Raw genomic sequence first — 19,675 nt, 5'->3', positions numbered from 1 at the left:
TCTTCACAGCGTCTTCATCAGGAGTAGATTCCATTTCAAGAAACCACTTTCTTTGCTCATCCATAAGAAGTAACTCCTCATCTGTTCAAGTTTTATCATAAGATTGCAGCAATTCAGTCACATCTTCAGGCTCCACTTCTAATTCTAGTTTTCTTGCTGTTTCCACCACATCTGAAGTGACTTCCTCCACTCAAGTCTTGAACCTCAATTTGTAAAAAAAAAAAAACAAACCAGTATCTGTGAAGTGCAATAAAGTGAGGTATGCCAGCACTCATGAGATGGAGAAATTTGCATGGCTCCTGAAGGGAGGTCTATGTGTAGCTTTGTTCTGGCTGGCTATGTGACTTCTCTGCACTCTCATTTTTTAAAAAATATTTATTTATTTATTTATTTGAAAGAGACGGGTGGGGAGGGGCAGAGGGAGAGGGAAAGAAAGTCTCAGAGAGACTCCGTGCTGAGCATGGAGCTCAACACGGGGCTCCATTTCACAACCCTGAAATCACAACCTGAACTGAAACCAAGAGTTAGACACTTAACCGACTGCACCACCCAGGTGCCCCACTACACCCTCACTTTTTAAAGGAGGAGATTGGATTAAATGATACATAAGATCCTTTCCAATTCTAATATTTTATAGAGGCTAGAATTTTCTAGCAGATTAAACAGATTCTTATGGCTTAAGTTGTATATTCATATTTAGTCTCATATAACTTGGTCTTTATATTTTCTTCATTATTTAAGCCATAATTATTTAGTGGTTGCCTGATGTTTGAACAGTGTTTTAGGCAGCGAGCATACAAGATGGGTAAGATAAAATAACTGCCATCTACTGCCTCACAGCTTCATAAATTGCAACAGAGCAACTGGTACAGAGAAGATAGCTGGGGGAGGGAGGCCAGGGTGGAGAGAGACAGTGAAAAGGATAAGAGCAAGAGAAAACATTTTGCAATTTCTTAAGACACAAGTGAGACCACCACTTTAAAGTAAAACCTGGTTAGGATTTTCATTTTCACTTTGGTTTTATGAAGATGGTTAGTGCCGTATGACTTCAGCCACTTAGAAGGCTAACAAGGGATTCACTGGACTTTCCACACCTTCTATAAGAGAGGACAGTTGATTCTTAGTTGTGTTGATGTGGTCACTACCTAGCCGGGTCTATAGACTTGTTTTCAATGCACAATAGCTGCCTCTAGATCTGGGAGGTTGCTCAGTGGCTCTCCCAGAGCTTGATGCTGACATGAAAATCTGAATTCCAGATGGAAACCCTGAGAACAGAAGAGCCTAGGCCTGGTTGGGAATTTGGCCACCCTCTGAGCCCCTGCAGGTGGACATGAATGTGTGAAGCAAGTAGGCACAAGACAATAGAAAGCAATTTAATTAGCAATTAACTGGAAAGCATATTTCACTAAAAATCTTCAAATTCTTCTTTCTCTCCTTCTCTCCTTTGAACTCAATGCCTGAAAACTGCACAGGCAGTCCCAAGTCTCAGTTTGAGATCTCTGGTGCCCAATACATTTCTCCCCTGCATGATGACTTTTGATCTCAAATGCCTGGTCCAGTGCCTGGTACACTACAGTACTTAACTAAGGAAGCTATTTTTGCTGTTATTGCTTACTTGTTTTTATTGCCTCTTGTTTGAAAAGGTATTTAAACTTGTCAAATGTTAAATATTACTAGGATGACTATTATAAGCAGTGCTGGAGATTTAGACGCAAACATATATAAACATTTGTTAAGTTAAAACAGTACATATAGTGGGGTGTCTGGGTGGCTCAGATGGTTAAGTGTCTGCTTTCGGCTCAGGTCATGATCCCAGGGTCCTGGGATCGAGCCCCACATCAGGCTCCCTGCTCAGCAGGGAGTCTGCTTCTTCCCCTCCTCTGCTTCTCCCCTTGCTTATGCTCTCTCTATTTCTGTGTCTCGAATGAATAAATAAAAAAATCTTTAAAAAAAACAAAAAACAGTACATATAGAATACAGAAATACACAAAAAATTATAGAGAAAAATGCACATAGATACACAAACTGAGCATGTAGATGTAGATCAAGAAACACAACATCACAGAATCATGGAAGCACCAGGCCACCTCATGCTCACTTTTAAGGATGATGCTTAACATCAGTTAATAGTGTCTGCCTCCTAGAATGATCAGTGTAGAATCAAATTATTTTACTTATCTCCTCCATCAGACTATGAAAAACTTTAGTCAGGGACTGGGTTTTTTTTTCTCCTTTGTATCCACATTATCATGGCTTATAGGGTCATCTTAAAGTCCCCAGAGCCCAGACAACTATCTAATGGGAAGCCACAGAAAAATCCCATTTTCAGGTCACATCTCAGTTTCTGATTTTATATATCAGATTTAGCTCTTTAGATGTACTTAGAGCTCTCAGAAAAGAGGCATATTCTAAATACAGTCTCTCTGGTTGAAGAATAAAAACTGGAGTAGAGGGTGGTGATAGCAAAAGGAGTTAATTAGCATTTTGTGTACATTAGATAACACAGCTGCTTCCAGTTCAACGACCAATATCAGACGTTCTCTAGAAATGCGTTTGATGGAAATTCCCACTTACTCTTCCTTAAGTGGGTTGATAAAACTTCGGTAAGCAAATTGCAACACTGGGGGTGGGGGGAGGAGGCAAGTACCAACAAAGAAATGAACCTCAAGTGCTTTCTGGTACACCAGAGAGCCGTGGGAAAATCAGAGCAGGATTGAAGGTTTCTGGCAAGCAGCCCCTCTCTTCATTCTCCTGTCCTTCTTTAACTGGATTATAGCACAAATTTTGTTATGTAGCTATTTCCTTTGCAGACCATTGTCTTTAGCTTAGGTTTACCTCTAATCAATTGAAATTATCCTCATGCAGTCCTGTGTTGAAATGTTGCTGAGCACCAACTGAAAAAGATCATACTTTATTACAAGATGGGGATCCATCTTGCAAGCTGTGAAGGAGGAGTGCAATAGTCTGTCTGGAAACATCTGTGGGGGTAACCAGATGTTTTATTTAGAGGAGAAATGCAGGCTGAATGAATAAAAGAAAAAGGCAAAGGAGTGGATGACTCATCTCTGAGCAGATGAAAGCACAAATGTTCATGGATTTTCTTTTTTTTAAAGCACTGTAGTTGGATTAAGTGTCTGAAATCATCCCCCTCATACCCTATATTTTTTGAAACTGTTGAATTAAGTTTCTTGCTTCATGGCTCCTACTCAAGGATGACAGCCTTTGCATAGCAAATTTCTGATGCCTGGATTGGGAGAATCAGAGCAAAGCCATCCCTGTTCATAAGCTGTGGTGGTGTGATTTCAAGGTCACCAGAAAAGCCTTCACTCATGTTTCTCTCTACCTTAAGTTCATAATCCCACCAAAAAGGATTCCTTCTTTCAGCAAAATCAATCAGCATCTGAACTTAGTTTTAAAGTGTAAATCCTAATACAAGGATTAACAAGTAAAATTCTATCTGTATCTCTTACAAAGCAAATTAAGGGTCTGGGAAAAAGAGCAGTGTGTGTGTGTGTGTGTGTGTGTGTGTGTGTGTGAGAGAGAGAGAGAGAGAGAGAGAGAGAGAGAGAGAGAGAGACTTTCTTAAGAATGTAGTCCATCAGGCACTTCTCTGACCCTGGATTTTGAAATTCTAGCAGCAAGCAGAGAAAGGAAGGCATCTGAGGAAGAAGCAACAAGGGAGGCAAGGGTTCAGAAAATGAAATGAGAGAAAACCAATTTTGGATTTTGAACTGATGATTTCACTTTTTGGAGTCTCAGTTTTCTCATCTGTAAAATAGAACCAATAACATTTTTTTCCCAGCTATTTTTGGTCAATGACCAGAAGGTACTCTCTTTCCTTTGCCAGACTAATTAATTAACTAATTATCTTGTTCTTTCTACAAAACAGCTAGTGTAGGGATTTCAAGAGATGTATATAATCAAGAGTGTTTTCTGTTCTCTCCTATATTTGTTTCTTCGTGCTTCTCTGGTGAGAATTCTTTATTATTATTTTTTTTCCAAAGGCATATTGAAAGGATATTCTTCCTATCTTGGGTCAGAGACTGGGGACTAAAAGAAATCTGCCCAAGTTCATAGTTCATGGACATGATTTGATCAGTAATTTGAAAAGGCAAGATGATTTTGTGTTTTTATTCTTTATTTATCTAAGCAATTTTTTGGAAGGCTTTTTTGATACTATCCTCTAGATTACTTTCACTACTGACAGTTGGCTAAACCCAAGATTTTTCAGGAATGGAAAGATGATTTCATGTCAAACGTCCATCGGTTTTGGCCGCACAAGTTTCTAGAGACAGCTCAGGATCACTGCAAATCACCTAGGTTGAGGAGAAGAGTAAACACGATACTAAATATAAAGCACCTAGCAGAGAGCCTACACACAGTATGTATTCATAGCAACTTACATACTGACAATTTTGAGAGTAGCTTTCCTGGATTTTTTAGAACCACTCTATTTTATGCTACAAAATTTTTTGTCCTTTTTCACTGATTGAATAGGTAAAACACAAGCTGACAGAAAATTCAAATTTTAAGACATATGATATTATTTCTATGGGTACCCAGAAGTATTGTTACTTCTGAATTATTAATGCATTGGCTATTAGTGTATTAAGGCCCAGGTTACCTGTTTAAAACAAAACAAAACTAAATGATTCAATGACTGGGGACTTAGGATATCATAAACTTTTTTCATTACCAGTTGGCACGGAGCCAATTCTATCACTAATTTAGACTTTTTATGAAGCAATTTTCAGTCTCTACCACCTCTTGAAGTAATGAGTTTCAGAAGATTGCTTCATAATTATGAGATAAGTCTTCTCCGCCTAGGTCTTCTCTGCCGAAGTCTGCCTCCTTCCCCTTCTCTTCCTCCCCTTCTTTCTTCTCCTTTTTTTCCCTCTTCTTCTGCTGCCTCTTCCTCCTTTTTCTTCTTTTTGAGATCAAATTAACTATCAAGCTGAAAGCAGAGTTTCCTAGCTCTGATAGACTAGAATATCCAAATTATGTTTACCCATGAATAAAATCAGATTTATGGAATATCTTTAACTATTTGGTTGTCAACATCTCCAGGCTATTGACAAATATTTCATTTCTTATCCTGTCACACAGAAAAATTATACTGCTCATCTACTTTAATATGGGGCATATTCATGTGATTTATTTTTCCCAATGAAATCTGAATGAAAGTTGTATATGGCCACTTCTGAGCAGAGGTTTTAAGAGCCATGCTCAATTTGTCCCATCTCTTCCCCAGACAAAATAATTTTTGACAATTAAACCCTTACCAGCATAGGTCCCTGAGTGACTAGTATGAGCAGTGCTGACCTGCTCATACTAGTACATACTGGAAATGTACAGTGAAGAGAGAAGTAAATCAGCTATTAGACCATTGAGATTTGGAGGATGGTTGTTACTGCAGCATAATCTAGCCTATTGTAATAAAATACAATTGCATAATAGATTCTTAGCCTTTATCTTCTCAGACTGAAAAGTTAGTCTCTTTTTTCATTTTGAAGACTTTGTTTATTTTGAGACAGAGAGAGAGCGCAAGCATGAACTGGGGGAGGGACAAAGGCAGAGGGAGAGAGAGAATCTCAAGCAGACTCTAGGCTGAGTGTAGAGCCCCATGCGGGGCCTGATCTCATGACCCTGAGATCCTGACCTGAGCTGAAATCAAGAATCAGATGTTTAACTGAGCCACCCAGGAGCCCCTGAAAAGTTAGTTTCTAGTGATGGTTTTCAAGTTAGTGCAAACTTGCCATACATTGTTAAGAAGATCTCCTAATACTCATGGCTGGTGAAATCCTGGCCTGAAGCCCTTCACTTTTCATCATCATCATCATAACCAGCATTACCAATGATGTAGTTAATAATATAGACTCTTAAAGTTAAGAAATAAAATGAGTTACCTTTCTAACAGTCTTATTCCAGAAATGAGAAAGCTCAGATTTTCCAGAGATAAGGGATTTATCTAGGACAATATAGTTAGGTTTCTTTTTAATTTTAACATGTAATATTTTTCTAGATTTGCACTTTGCAACTCACTCCACTCATTTATGCATCCAATTTCAATTAAATTTTTTAAAAAGTGAGTATTTCCTGGTTAGTGGAGTAACCAAGATTAGTCTTAATGGCTTTTACTAGAGACCAGTGCTATTTCTACATGTATTAATTTCTTAGGGCTGCCATAACAAAGTACCACAAGATTCAGTGGCTTAACAGAAATGTATTTTCTCATGGTTCTGGAAACTGGAAGTCCACAAGGTGTTGGCAGAGATTCTTAGGTTTCTTCTGAGGTCTCTCTCCTCGATGTGAAGATGCTCTTCCTTTTGTGTCCTTAACATGATCTTTCCTCTGTGCATATGTACCCCTGGTGTCTCTGTATTTAAATTTTCTTTTCTTAAAAGAGTACCAGTCAGACTGGATTAAGGCCCACCTTCACAGCCTTATTTTATCTTAATCAGCTCTTTAAGGTCCTACCTCCAAATATAGTTACATTTTGAGGTACTGGGAGTAAGACCTTCAACATATCAATTTGGAGGGGGGGAATAGATTCAGCCCCCAACACTAAGATGGCAAACTGATAGCATTTTATACTAAAAACAAAATAAAACAAAAGTTCTGTTTAGAATCTCACTGTAATTTTCATTAGCAGTGATGTTTACAGAGTATCAGTTAGAGGAGTTAGATAGAAAATATCTGTAAGACTTTAATATATTTGCCCATGTTACAAAAGGCATTCTATCCCAGTGCTGAGACTATATCCTCATTTGGTGCAACTGACAGTTGAGCCATCTACAAGCTGTGTAATATTGACCACACCCCTGAAGGGGAATTCTCCTGGACGTCAAATGGAAAGAATCTCACTCCCACTAATGAAAGTCATAATACTTCTCTCCTCTCTCTCTTAGTCCCACCCTTTCTTTCCCTCCTGCCCTCCCCCCCCCATATGGTTCCTGTGAGTACAATGCCAGTCTCAGGTACTATGCTAGGAATCAAGGTTGGGTAAACCATAACTCTACCCTCCAGGGGCTCATATCTAGGACATAAGATAGACAAATGATCCCACAATTATAAATAATGCAATATATACACTGCTCTAGGCTATATGAAAGCATGGAGGAAGATTTTCTAAGTCACAATTGGAGGTGGTGGGAAAGAGTCTTATCCCTTTCATTTCTACAACTGTTTTTTTCTTTTCAAACATATTCCTATATTATCGTCATTATATTCCAAGAGATAGAGCATGTCATACAAGGCACATTTGCAAAGTATGGGACTAAATTTCTAACCAACAAACTGGGAAATATGCTTCAAAAGAAGTTGGCCCCTTTAAAGTTACCCCTTTGAGAGTCTACTCCATAATTCCAAAGATGCTGCCTTTCCTTCAAGTATTTGGAATTTACATTTGGTCAGACTGTGAACTCTTCTAGAACACAACAAAAATTAATTTAATGTATGGTATATGATTAGGGTTTATAAAACAAGAGAATAAATCCAGAGACAGTGGCACATTTTTAATATCATGTTTGGCAGATAATACTTGTTCCTGCATGTTTTGGGTTTCTAGAGAGTTAAGACATCCAGATTAAACAAAATCATGATCAGATGAAGAATGTTTAGAGTTCACGGTGAAGTATGACTGTACAGTAATGGAACTGGATTCCTTTCAAACCAGCTCTGAAGAAAACCAGAACAAAAGCAGGAAGACAAGAAAGCAGAGTTTGATGAATAGCAATGTCATTCTCAAATGTGAAGAGTGCTAGGTGTGATGGAGGAGGAGATTGCTATATAAAACCATAAGTACTTTCTAAGAAAAGCAGGTTGTAGTAGAGGTATAATTTCTTCTGAGAACAAAAGCACCACTCCAGGGTTACTCAAGCCCTGGATGATTGTGAATAAACAAAAGTGCCCTAGAGCTAAATTTCTGGATTGGAGCTGGACAGTACTGCATTAATACACATGGTGTGAAAAGAATTTGAAGTTCCTAGGAGCAAGCCAGGGGAAGCCCACCAGGAAGGAGAAGAGAGAAGAGACACCACCAAGATGAAGAAAGGACAAGTGACGCCACTGTGCCTGGATGGCTAGGGGACAAAGGTAGATTGGTTCACATGGGGATTTGTTTCTTTGCTGCTTATACTGTTGTTGCAAGTATGAGCACCATACCTGCATGATTTTATTGTTGGTGTTTTTTAAAGTCAAAGAAAAGATCTGAAATCTTATACTTGAGTCAAAGTGCTATAAATCAGAGACACCATGCAAAGTAGATGCAATAAATAAAACTGATTTGTGGGAATAGGAGTTCAGAGCTACAAGTGACAATGGAAACCTAAATCCTCCAGGGATTCATAGAACCCTCAGAAAAGGCTTTCACTGTGGCATGGGAGTTCTGAGAAGTCTTAGTTTAATGAAGGAGTGGAGTTATTCCAGTTGATATGTGGGTTTCATGTAAAAGTGCTAGACAGACTTTTTTTTTTTTTTTTTTTTTTTTTTGACAGAGAGAGAGACAGTGAGAGAGGGAACACAAGCAGGGGGAGTGGGAGAGGGAGAAGCAGGCTTGCGCTGAGCAGGGAGCCCGATGTGGGGCTCGATCCCAGGATCCTGGGATTATGACCTGAGCCGAAGGCAGACACTTAACGACGGAGCCACCCAGGTGCCCGACAGGTGCCCGACAGACTTTTTTTTTTAAAGGAGAATACTTGATTTGAACAAACAGAACTGCATACCTTCCCTTAAATCCTTCTGTTTATTTTGTACATTTTGTTTCCAAGGATCTGTGGTATAATCTGATCCTGATGAGGGATGTGATGTCATGTGCAGAAAAAATGGGATGAACTAGACATTAAGATCTGAGCACCTCAGTTTGGTTATAGAAGAGTGATCCCAGAGCTCTTTCCCCTTACCCAGAAATGTGCTCCTTTTTCTTCCTTTGCTTTATTAAGAAAAGTTTCCCATCCAACTACTGCCACTGTTACAGAGCTGACCATGTCTGCTGGCATCCCATTGTATTCTCTGGGGATTTCTATTTTAGCACCTGTACAATTTTAGAGAACTTATGTCTTTATGTATATACTTTTCTTCCCCTTTAGAATGTGAGCTACTTGAGGGCAGGGAACATGTCCTATTTATCTATGTTTACCCTGGCCCTGTTATTTATATCAATCATCCAATAAATATTTACTGAATAAATGAATGAAAAAGTGGTTAAATGTATGCATGCATAAGTAAATGAATGAGAATGGGTATCTATATTCCTAGAACTTACAATCTAAATATAGAAAAAATATGAGTAACAAAGTATGAGTGAGAACCCAAAACAAAGCTTTTCAAAAGTCAAAAGGAATTTTGCTTGACTTCCTTCTTCAAGACTGTCTCGGTTTGCTTGTTTTAAACATATTTCACCTCTATGTCCTTTTTCCTAGAATTTCTCATCCATCACCCTCACAAAGCAAATCTTTCCCAAGAAACAGAAGAGGAAATAAATGTAATTGGTTTGCATGTCTTACTGAATTCTTACAATGAAAGAATAACCTGGAAACACTTTCCCTTGCACTCAGCTGAACATTCTTCAGTCTACATAACCCACTAAATCATAAGCTTGAAATATTGTTAAGAATGGAGCAAAATCCAAAGAACCAATTACATCCCCAGTCAGGGTTACTGGCAACAGCAGCTGGTGAGAGAAAAGAGGAAGTGGCTAAACCAGAAGATCTCACCAGCCTGTTGATCATGTGAGGGGAAGCTCATAAGCTTTCTTTCTGTTGTTCTCATAGACGCTCTGTATCACCCAAATGGAGACAAGAGACCTCTTTAAAGAGATCACATAAAGCTGATAATAGGAGTGCATGGGTAAACATGAACCTTGGGGAGGGATTATTGACAAAAAACTAGGAGCATCAATTTGCCCTGTTCCTGGTCTTCTTCAAAGACCTGCTTTGAAAGTCGGCCAGCATGAGCTGACTATTGCTCTGCAGTCGACCAGAACACACTCTATTACTGGAGAAAAAGCAGTATACATGGGAAGGAGCTCTGCACTCTTTTGTGGGCCTTGGCTTGTGATTGCACAGCAGAGGACCACAAAAGGAAACTAGCTTGCTTCAGTGTTTTTTTGTTTTGTTTTTAAGGAGGATTTGAACAAACAAAACTATGTACCCTCCCTTAAATCCTTGGGCTGATTTTGTACAATTTGTTTCCAAGGATCTATGGTATAATTTGATCCTGGTGAGAGATATGATGTCATGTGAAGAAAAAAAGAGAGAGAAAGAAAAGAAGGGCTTACATTAAAAATTATTTTAAGATTGGAAATAAATATGGGCTAGGAGAAGGAAAGGATGTGGCTTGGTGGCTAGGAGGCCTAGGAGGAAAGAGGGTGTGTTAGGTGGAGAGCACGTGACATGTGAAATCCTAGAAGTTAGAGGGTCTAGTGTTTGGGGTGGGCAAGTACTGTTTGTGTAGAAAGCCAAGCCAGGAAACCACTGTGGAGGAGATGGGTAGTCTCTAAAATCCAAGGTCAGATCCATAGACACCTGTTTCTTTTTTGGTTTTGACTATATACTGGGATCATTTTTAAATGACTAATGCCCTGATATTATAGGAAGGTGACTTTAATATACCACATGCTTAGAGGAAGCACCCTCATTATGCCCTGGGCAGCTTCAGTCTTGTAATACTCCTGACAGTATTTCTTGACTTCTTTTGCTTTAATGACCATCTGTAGTGTGTCACCTGCTAGCCTATCTGCCCCTTGAACATGTGGTTTTCAAATTTAAGATGCATAGGAATTTCCAGGGTATCTTATAAATTAATTTTTAAAGGACAGATTTCGATTTAGTAAATCTGGGGAGAGGTGCGAGCCTTAACGTTCTAACAAGTTCTTTGCTGGCCCTTTGAACACACTGAGTAGCAAGACTTTAAATTACACCCTACTTAAAGCCTTGTTCACACTTCAATTTTGGCATAGCTTTTAAGAGTCCAGGCTTTGGTTTCTGACCATATTGACTTCTACCTTCTACTTGCTGATCAAGTCTGGACTAGTTTATAAATTACTAACCTAGTTTCCTCACCTATGAAATGAGGATAAATGAGGGTTTTGTGAAGATTATAAAAGATCGCTAAAGTGGACTTACATGCAGGGCCTAGCACAAAGTTAGTGTCTAATATATATTAAATATCATTAGCTCTAACTCCTCAAATACTTTCTCTCATCAGAGCTCCTTTAATTTGTTTTCTCCTCTGCTCACTCACTTCTATCGAATCTTACAGAAATTCTCAGTTCATCCAGTTGATCTCTAGTCCTGTGAATTCTCCCAACTTCCCTAATCCACTGCTTCTCCTTTGGCCTCTCTTCCCTTTCCACCCACGTGTGTTCTCTGGTCAATCATGAAGACCATGCCTTCTACCATGCCTTCCATCCATTCACTCATTAAATAAGTATTTTCTGAGCACCTGCTATGTATCAGGCACTGTGGTAAGCTCTAGGAGTATATCTGGTGGCTGGCTGGTAAATTTTAATGGGCATAAACATGTATGTGTACATATGCATATGCATACATACATACATGTTTTTATATTAAACACTTATACAAAGAATGGTAGCATACAATGTTCAATACTCTTTATTGTAAATTTCAGAGAGCCAGTTTGTTCCTAATTTTTATTTTCGGCAAACTCTTGTGTCTTCAGCCGACGGTTGCAACTGATAAATAAACATAGTCCACAGAGGAATGTCACTTGATTTTTTCAATATATATTAATGAGTAAGATGAAAGCAAAATGAGGACAAATGTTGCAACTTCATTTGTTTGCCAACGACATGCTTCCTTGATAATCTCAGGTTTTGAATACCGGAAGAATAACATTTCTTAAAGTTTTTGGGTAACAGCTATAAACACAGTCCTTTTTTAATCTTAAACTGTGTTATGAACATGTTCACCATTTTTTAAAGTCTAGACAAGAAAATAAATAATAAATCGAGGCATCAACTAGTGTTTGCTAATTTCTGTGGTATAAATACTTCCCCTATGGCTGATTTCAAGCTCCCAATGTAACATCACTGAACAGATATTTGGGAAGAGATGTGCAGTAGCACATCAATAAATAGTGTTTCTACTATACAGATACAATCAATGAAAATAACCTCAAGAGAATAGGTAAGAGGATACAGGGTGTGATAAATAGGAAGTGATCAGTTCTGATTATTTACTAACTTTTGAAAATATAATTTATGGGGCACCTGGATGGCACAGTCAGTTAAGCATCCAACTCTTGGTTTCAGCCCAGGCCGTGATCTCAGGGTTGTGAGATCGAGCTCCATGTTCAGTGCAGAATCTACTTGAGTTTCTCTCTCCCCCTGCTCCTGCCCCCCCAACTCTCTCTCTCTCAAATATGTTATATGGCAAAGAGACTTTGCAGGTTTAATTGAGTTTATAAAGTAGATGACCTTAAGATAGAGATGTTATGGGGCACCTGGGTGGCTCAGTCGTTAAGCGTCTGCCTTCGGCTCAGGTCATAATCCCAGTGTCCTGGGATCGAGTTCCACATCGGGCTCCCTGCTCAGCAGGAAGCCTGCTTCTCCCTCTCCGGCTCCCCCTGCTTGTGTTCCCTCTCTCGCTGTGTCTCTCTCTGTCCAATAAATAAATAAAATCTTAAAAAAAAAAAAGATAGAAATGTTATCCTGGATCATTCCAGTGTGCCTAATGTAATCATATGAACCCTTAAAATAGAGGGAGGCAGAAGCAGAAATCAGAAAGATTTAAAGTATCAGAAGGATTTGATGCACCACTGTTTGCTTGAAGAGGAAGGGAATCATGTAACAAAGAAAAGGGGATCATGGTCTTATAACCTTGAAGAATGAATTCTACCAATAACCGTTAAGTTTGGAAGAGGAACCTCAGCTCTAGATGAGAACCAGAGCCCTGGCCAATACCTTGATTTTAGCCCAGTGAGAACTCAAGAAGGTAACTGTGCCATATCGTGTCAGACTTCTGACTTAGAGAAAGGGTGAGATAACAAGTTTGTGTTGGGTAAAGCTACTCCATATGTGGTAATTTTTTATACATCAATAGAAAAATAATACAATCAATGAAGAAAGTATCAAAGTATAATAGTTTTGGACGAAGAGCAAGGGAAGAATGTTCCAGCACTTTCAGGGACTTAGAACTGTTTGGAATGTACAAGAGGAAGAGAAATGAGAAATAAAAATGGAAATGAGATAGATCCACTTATGAAGAGCCTTTTAAGCTAGGAGAATATTTTGAACATTTTCCCAAGAGCAGAGGGAATCAAATTATTTAGCATGATCAGTTTGCATTTACAGAGAATAGATGAAAGGGGGGTAGACTGGAGGCAGGCAGATCAAATAGATCAGAGGAGCAATGTAAGTCTGGGAAAAAGTCGACTGGGAATGCCTAACCCTGGATATGAACTATGCCCTTCTTGTTTGTCCTTTCTCACTTCCATTCCTCAGTTCAGGTCAACAATCTCTTGTTTGGTACCAACTGTCTGCCAGGCACCATGCCAGCAGCAGGATACCTACCCCAAGCTCCCAGACTCAGCATTGCTGCCCTTTATCAGCAATCACGTGGAGGAAGATAAATAAAGTTCACAGATTTCCCAAACTCGTTCTGTCAACCTAGGGTGAGTCACTTAATCCTTCTGAGTTTTCCTTTCCTGATGTGTCAATAATTTTATAGTTACTTCAAGAGGCTATTGTGGGAATCAAATATAAAGTATATAAAAACTTTAAAAGTCATAAATGCTTTATTCAAATGATTTATTTTTTTCTCTTTATATTCCATGTGCTCCAATTCTTCTTATATTCTTTTTTATCTCTCTTCGAGGTCATATTTCTTACAAAATTAGGTCAACAAATAATTCTTGAGGGCCTTGATATACTATCCACTCATCTGAATTTCCCTCTGTATTTGTTTACACATGTGTTTTACACACACACACACAGATACAAATAAACAAAATTCCTGTCCCTCATGGAGTTTATTCTGTGAACACTTAAGTGTATATAACAAAGCTCATAATATATTTTTAAGTGGAAAAGAAAAGTGATTACAAAATGTGTTGCATTGGGCAAGCATGTTTGTATGTATATCTGTGTGGTGTGTGAAGGGAAACAGGAGAGAAAAAATATGAATTTATGCAAAGAACCAAAGACTGAAAAAAAATACTTCAAATGTTAGTAGACTTATCTCTAGATGATTTCATTTGGCTTTCTTTTCATATTTTGTAAGTTTTCTGTAATAAATATATTTTATAAATTGAAAAGTATCTCTACCCATTTTAGTTAGACTATAAAGTGCAAAGTGCTATGAATAACTTATACACAGGATGTTATGGGAGTGGATATTACTTTTATCTTTTTCTTTTTTTTGTGGGGGGCGGCAGGGGTGGAGTAGAGATTTCTAAATTAAATGATGCCTGAGTGGAATCTCTATGCTCAGCTCTGAGGGATAAAAAGTTTTTTAGGAAAGAACCTAGGGAATGACATTTCAGAAAGAGGACCCAGGGGGAAGAGAGGCTCAGCATGGAGTGCTTAAAGGACAATATTATATGTGTAGTTCCTACTGCCTGAAATGTGCCTTGGTGTGAAGCAGGAGATGGGAATTGAATGTCATGCTATGGATCTTAGATTTTATCCTTTAAGTGCTAAGGCATTTGAACAGAGAAGTCACTGAGTCAGACCTTCATTTTCGGTAGATTATAGTGGTAGCAGCGTGAAACATGTAGAATAGAAAGGTCAGAGGCAGACAGGAAGCATGGAGACTTGTTAGGAAGCTAGTGTCCAGGTTAAAAAAAAAAATGATAGACGTCTGGACCAAGACAATGTAGTGAGAATGAAGAGAAACATTTTATAGATAAATAAGAAGTATTTCGGGCTTATATCCTACTCCATCAATGTCCTACTACAATGCTAAATTAACAACACCATGACTCATAAGAGAATACACTTGGTGCCTACATAAAATGCCTACATGATTTTCCAACTGGAAGAAGAGTGTCAAAGCGGATGGGAAGGCCAAGACTCAAAGACCTTGGAAGAGTTCATAATTTGGCTTAGGCCTAACTTCTGCATGTACAGAGGACATATTTAGGGTTAGAAATTGCCACGCTCTGACCCAGGACGAGGCCACAGAGAGATGGGAAATGCATTGAACCTGAGAAATTCCTGAGGGAGACCCAATAGGCTTCAATGGCAGACGAGGAGCAGAGGAGCCCCTGTGATCCTATGGGCTGTCAAAGGACAGGCTGTGCAGAGATGTGACTTAGACAGGGAGAGAGGGAGTTTTGTTTTTGAGTCATGCTTAGTTTTCGTGGCAGCACAATTTCCAACTGGCATAAAGTGAGTCAGGAATTAACAGAGAAAGCAAAGAGCCCGAGTGTTTCATGAGAACAGGATGTCAAGACATGTTTGCTGGCAGTGAAAAGTAACTTGGCTATCCATGCTAAGGAGGGGCATAAGGCACAGGGGAGGGATACATTCTCAAACTCTCTTTGGCCCATGCTTCACCTCATTCAAGGTCTGCTTTATGTTTGTGCCAAGAAAGCAAGAGCCTTCCTGGTGTGATTTTTGAGGCTTTCTCTTCATCATCTCTCCCTGACCATACAGGTGGGAAGTGTCTAAAAACTGTCCAATTAAGAGACAAATCTTCTTCTTCCATATGCAATGAGTGAATGTAGGTACTGAAATACAAACCAAGTTGTTACTGATCTCTGCCTTCCTGCTGGCAGACCTTGATGAGTGTGAAGACCGAGGTGTGAGAGGGGAGAGAAACCCTAAAGTAAGGAGTCAGGAACACAGGGAGGCTTTGCAGTAGAATGCAAAGAGCCTGAGATCAGAAGTCAGGAGCACCTATGACACACGCCTTCTGAAGTGATGCCCACAGAGGGTCACAGCCTCTTGTCTCTGAAGAGCCCTCTGAATTCTGCTACTGGGGGAAGTCAAACCTCGAGTGAGGTCTGAGGGGGTTAGACAACCTGACTTAGATAATCCCTAAGATTCTTTTCATTTTCACATTTAGATTCCATGGACCAGGAAGATTGAAAATAACAATTATTTGGAGCTTTTGCAGAAAATGAGAGGAATCTACAAAAGTGACCTTTCCACAATAGGATAACAGAGGTTTTTAACTGAACCAACATAGAAGGCCACAGGTAAAAATCACAGGGCTGCACTTTTCAGAGATGCCTACTTTGATTTTCAAAGGGATGTGTGTGCCTCACACTAGCCCTACATTAAAATACATGGGATTTGGCAGGGTCGTGTATGTGTGTGTTTATTTCTTTTTACTCAAGTGAAAGTGAAAATTCTTTCTTCAGCAAAAAGCCCCAAGGTACAGGAAATATAATGAGGAGGCAGCAGGTGATGGCATGGGGTGGTAGAGAGCTGCTTTGGGCCTCAAAGTCTTCAGATTGGATACCAGGAAATGACCTGTCACATGACCTCCAGGAACCTGAAGACTTGTGGAACTGCTTTTCTGAGAAGACTTGCCTGGCAAACACCCACCCACAGCTTCCTCTTGCTAGCTAGTCCTAAAGGAGTTCACTGTTAGCAAGGCAAGAGCAGCTACCCTGACGCCCCTCTCCCAACCTCTAAAGTGGCTCAGAGAAGGCCATGTAGTTCCTTTACTCCTGAGGGGAGCTCACTGCTGTGGTAAATACCCCCTTGGGAACTTTTTTTTTTTCCTTTCTGTTTATTACCATTTTCCTAATCCTTTACCTTCAACAGATTTTCTTTTTCAAATGGAATTGTTGCTGGGGCACGTGTTTGGCTCAGTTGGTAGAGCACATGAATCGATCTCAGGGTCTTGAGTTCAAGTCCTACATGGAGCCTACTTAATTAAAAAAAAAAGAGTCTGTAAAATGGAATTGTTGCCAATGAAATAGAATGACAGTTGTTTTACAATTTTATCACTGGTTAGGCCCATGGGGATACACAGTAATATTTCTGAGGCCTTTTAATTTTTTTCATTTTTTTAAAAAAAGTACTTGTTTGGGCTATACCGATTGGCAAGAAAACCTGTACCTGTGTATGACCTTGATTTGGGAAAAGTTAATTATCATATTTCGAAGGGTTAAAAGCAGAGTAAATTTTTTTTTTTTTTAATTTGTATGGAACTAGAAAAGGCCCTGAATCACCAAGGGAATGTTGAAAAAGAAAAACAAAAGCTGGGGTCATCACCTTGCCTGATTTCATGCTATATTACAATGCTGTGATCACCAAGACAGCATGGTATTGGCACAAAAGCAGACACATAGATCAGTGGAACAGAATAGAGTCTCCAGAAATGGACCATCAATTCTATGGTCAATTAATCTTCGACAAATCAGGAAAAAATATCCAATGGAAAAAAGACAGTCTCTTCAATAAATGGTGCTGGGAAAATTGGACAGCTATATACAGAAGAATGAAACTCGACCATTCTCTTATACCATATACAAAGATAAAGTCAAAATGGATGAAAGACCTCAATGTCAGATAGGAATGCATCAAAATCCTAGAGGAGAACATAGGCAGTAACCTCTTCGACATTGGCTACAGCAACTTCTTTCAGGACACGTCTCCAAAGGCAAGGGAAACAAAAGGGAAAATGAACTTTTGGGACTTCATCAAGATAAAAAGCTTCTGCACAGCAAAGGAAACAGTCAACAAAACTAAGAGGCGACCCACGGAATGGGACAAGATATCTGCAAATGACATTACAGATAAAGGGCTGGTATCCAAGATCTATAAAGAACTTATCAAACTCAATACCCAAAAAACAAATAATCCAATCAAAAATGGGCAGAAGACATGAAGAGATGCTTCTCCAAAGAAGACATACGAATGGCTAACAGACACATGAAAAAATGTTCATCGTCATTAGCCATCAGGGAAGTTCAAATCAAAACCACATTGAGATACCACCTTACACCAGTTAGAATGACAAAAATTAAAAGACAGGAAACAAGTGTAGGCAAGGATGTGGAGAAAGCGGAACCCTCTTACACTATTGGTGGGAATGCAAATTGGTACAGCCACTTTGGAAAACCGTATGGAGATTCCTCAAAAAGTTAAAAATAGCACTACCCTATGACCCAGCAAGTGCACTACAGAGCAGATGGTTCAGTGAACAATTTTTAAAACTGAATTTTGATCCTCTATTTGAAATTTCCCTGGAGCAAAAGCTTGTGGTCCAATTCCTTCATTGATTCTAAGGGTCCCAGTTTGTGAAATGTTGAATGCTAGACAGACTATAAATCTTCAGATGACTTTCCTTTGCCTTCCTCCCCCTGCCCTCATTGTCTCTTTCCTATGGAATTCCATAGTAGAAGATGATAACATCATCCGAACTTTTCTAGGGCAGCCAGGTGGCAAAGTGTGCCTCTTTACTTCTCTGGGTAGAAGAAAATTCTGAGATCTTTCTCCTTGTCTCTCTATGTCCACCTATCCTTCAAAACACAGACAACATACTTCCTTCATCATGAAGCCTCCTTTAATTCTCCTTTAATTCTTCCAAAATAAATTTTGAGAATTATGAATAAGTAAAAGATTTCCCTCTCCTAAGTTTCAAAGAGCACAAAGCAGTGTTTTGTTAATCTAGAATTAGAATTTCATGGATTCCAAGTTACCGATTAAGCACATTACCAGCACTAACATTGTAGGTAAATACAACTTTTATCTCCCTTTTGTAACTGATAAAGAGATGAAAAGATGATTTTGTGACTTGCTCAAGGCCATTGGTAAATGGTGGAGCCATTTATTTGATGTATTGATACACATAATATACTCTTTAACTTTACTGATGTTTATACTCCTTGTCTTATCTACATTTTCCCTTGCAACAATAATTAACATTTGTAAAAGGCTTTACATTTTGCCCATTCATGAGCTCATTAACAGCAAGAAACCGTTTGTGATGTGATTATTACTATTTTCCTCATTTCATCAACAAGTAGGGCTCTCCACATTCCATGGGAAGTATGTTATAGTGCTTTGATTATAAATTTCACTCTTCCTCAGACCACTGAACTCTGTTTCCTAGCCTCATTCGAGGTCAACCTGGTGTTTTTTCTGCCTTTGTAGGGCCAGGTCTTTCTCCTCATCATAGCTACCTGAAGGCCTAAATTGTGGAGAGAGGGAAGGAGCATGTCCCGTACTGGCTCAGGGTTCAGAGAAGCCTGCACATTCTCTTTACTCCTAAAAGCCACCTTAGGGAGAGAATGTTCAGATCTTTCTAAAGTTCTATTACTTCCAAAAGGATTGATGGGTATCATTTTACACTGGGCCATTCTAGGAGGTCATAGAATGTAAGGAGCCAGGTCAATATGAACAGTGGCTTTACATGATCACGTCAATATATCAAGTAGCTTTCACCAGCCCAAGTCTGGATTTTGGTTCACAGAATGGTTCCTTCTCTTTTCTGAGGATAGAATAAAGGTCCAGTTCCATTTGGCCAACACACACTAAGAAAAACTAATGTGGAATAAAGTTACTTAAATGAATCCCTACAGTAGTTAAAGGACATGTTATAGTTCATTTATCCTTTTAGTCAGTCACTATCTTGAGCACTATGTGCCAGACCTATGTGCATATTAGAGCTTTACAGGTAAAACAGTGAACAAGAATTTGTCCACACCCTCAAAGATTTCATAATCTTGTGAGAGAGATATGCAAGATGGTTATGCT

Source organism: Callorhinus ursinus, unplaced genomic scaffold (genome assembly GCF_003265705.2).
Source record: "Callorhinus ursinus isolate GAN/ISIS: 27379988/994484 unplaced genomic scaffold, GSC_fseal_2.0 scaffold93, whole genome shotgun sequence".
NCBI lineage: Eukaryota > Metazoa > Chordata > Mammalia > Carnivora > Otariidae > Callorhinus > Callorhinus ursinus.
The sequence above is the reverse complement of the archived record's forward strand: the minus strand, read 5'-3'. Positions refer to the sequence as shown.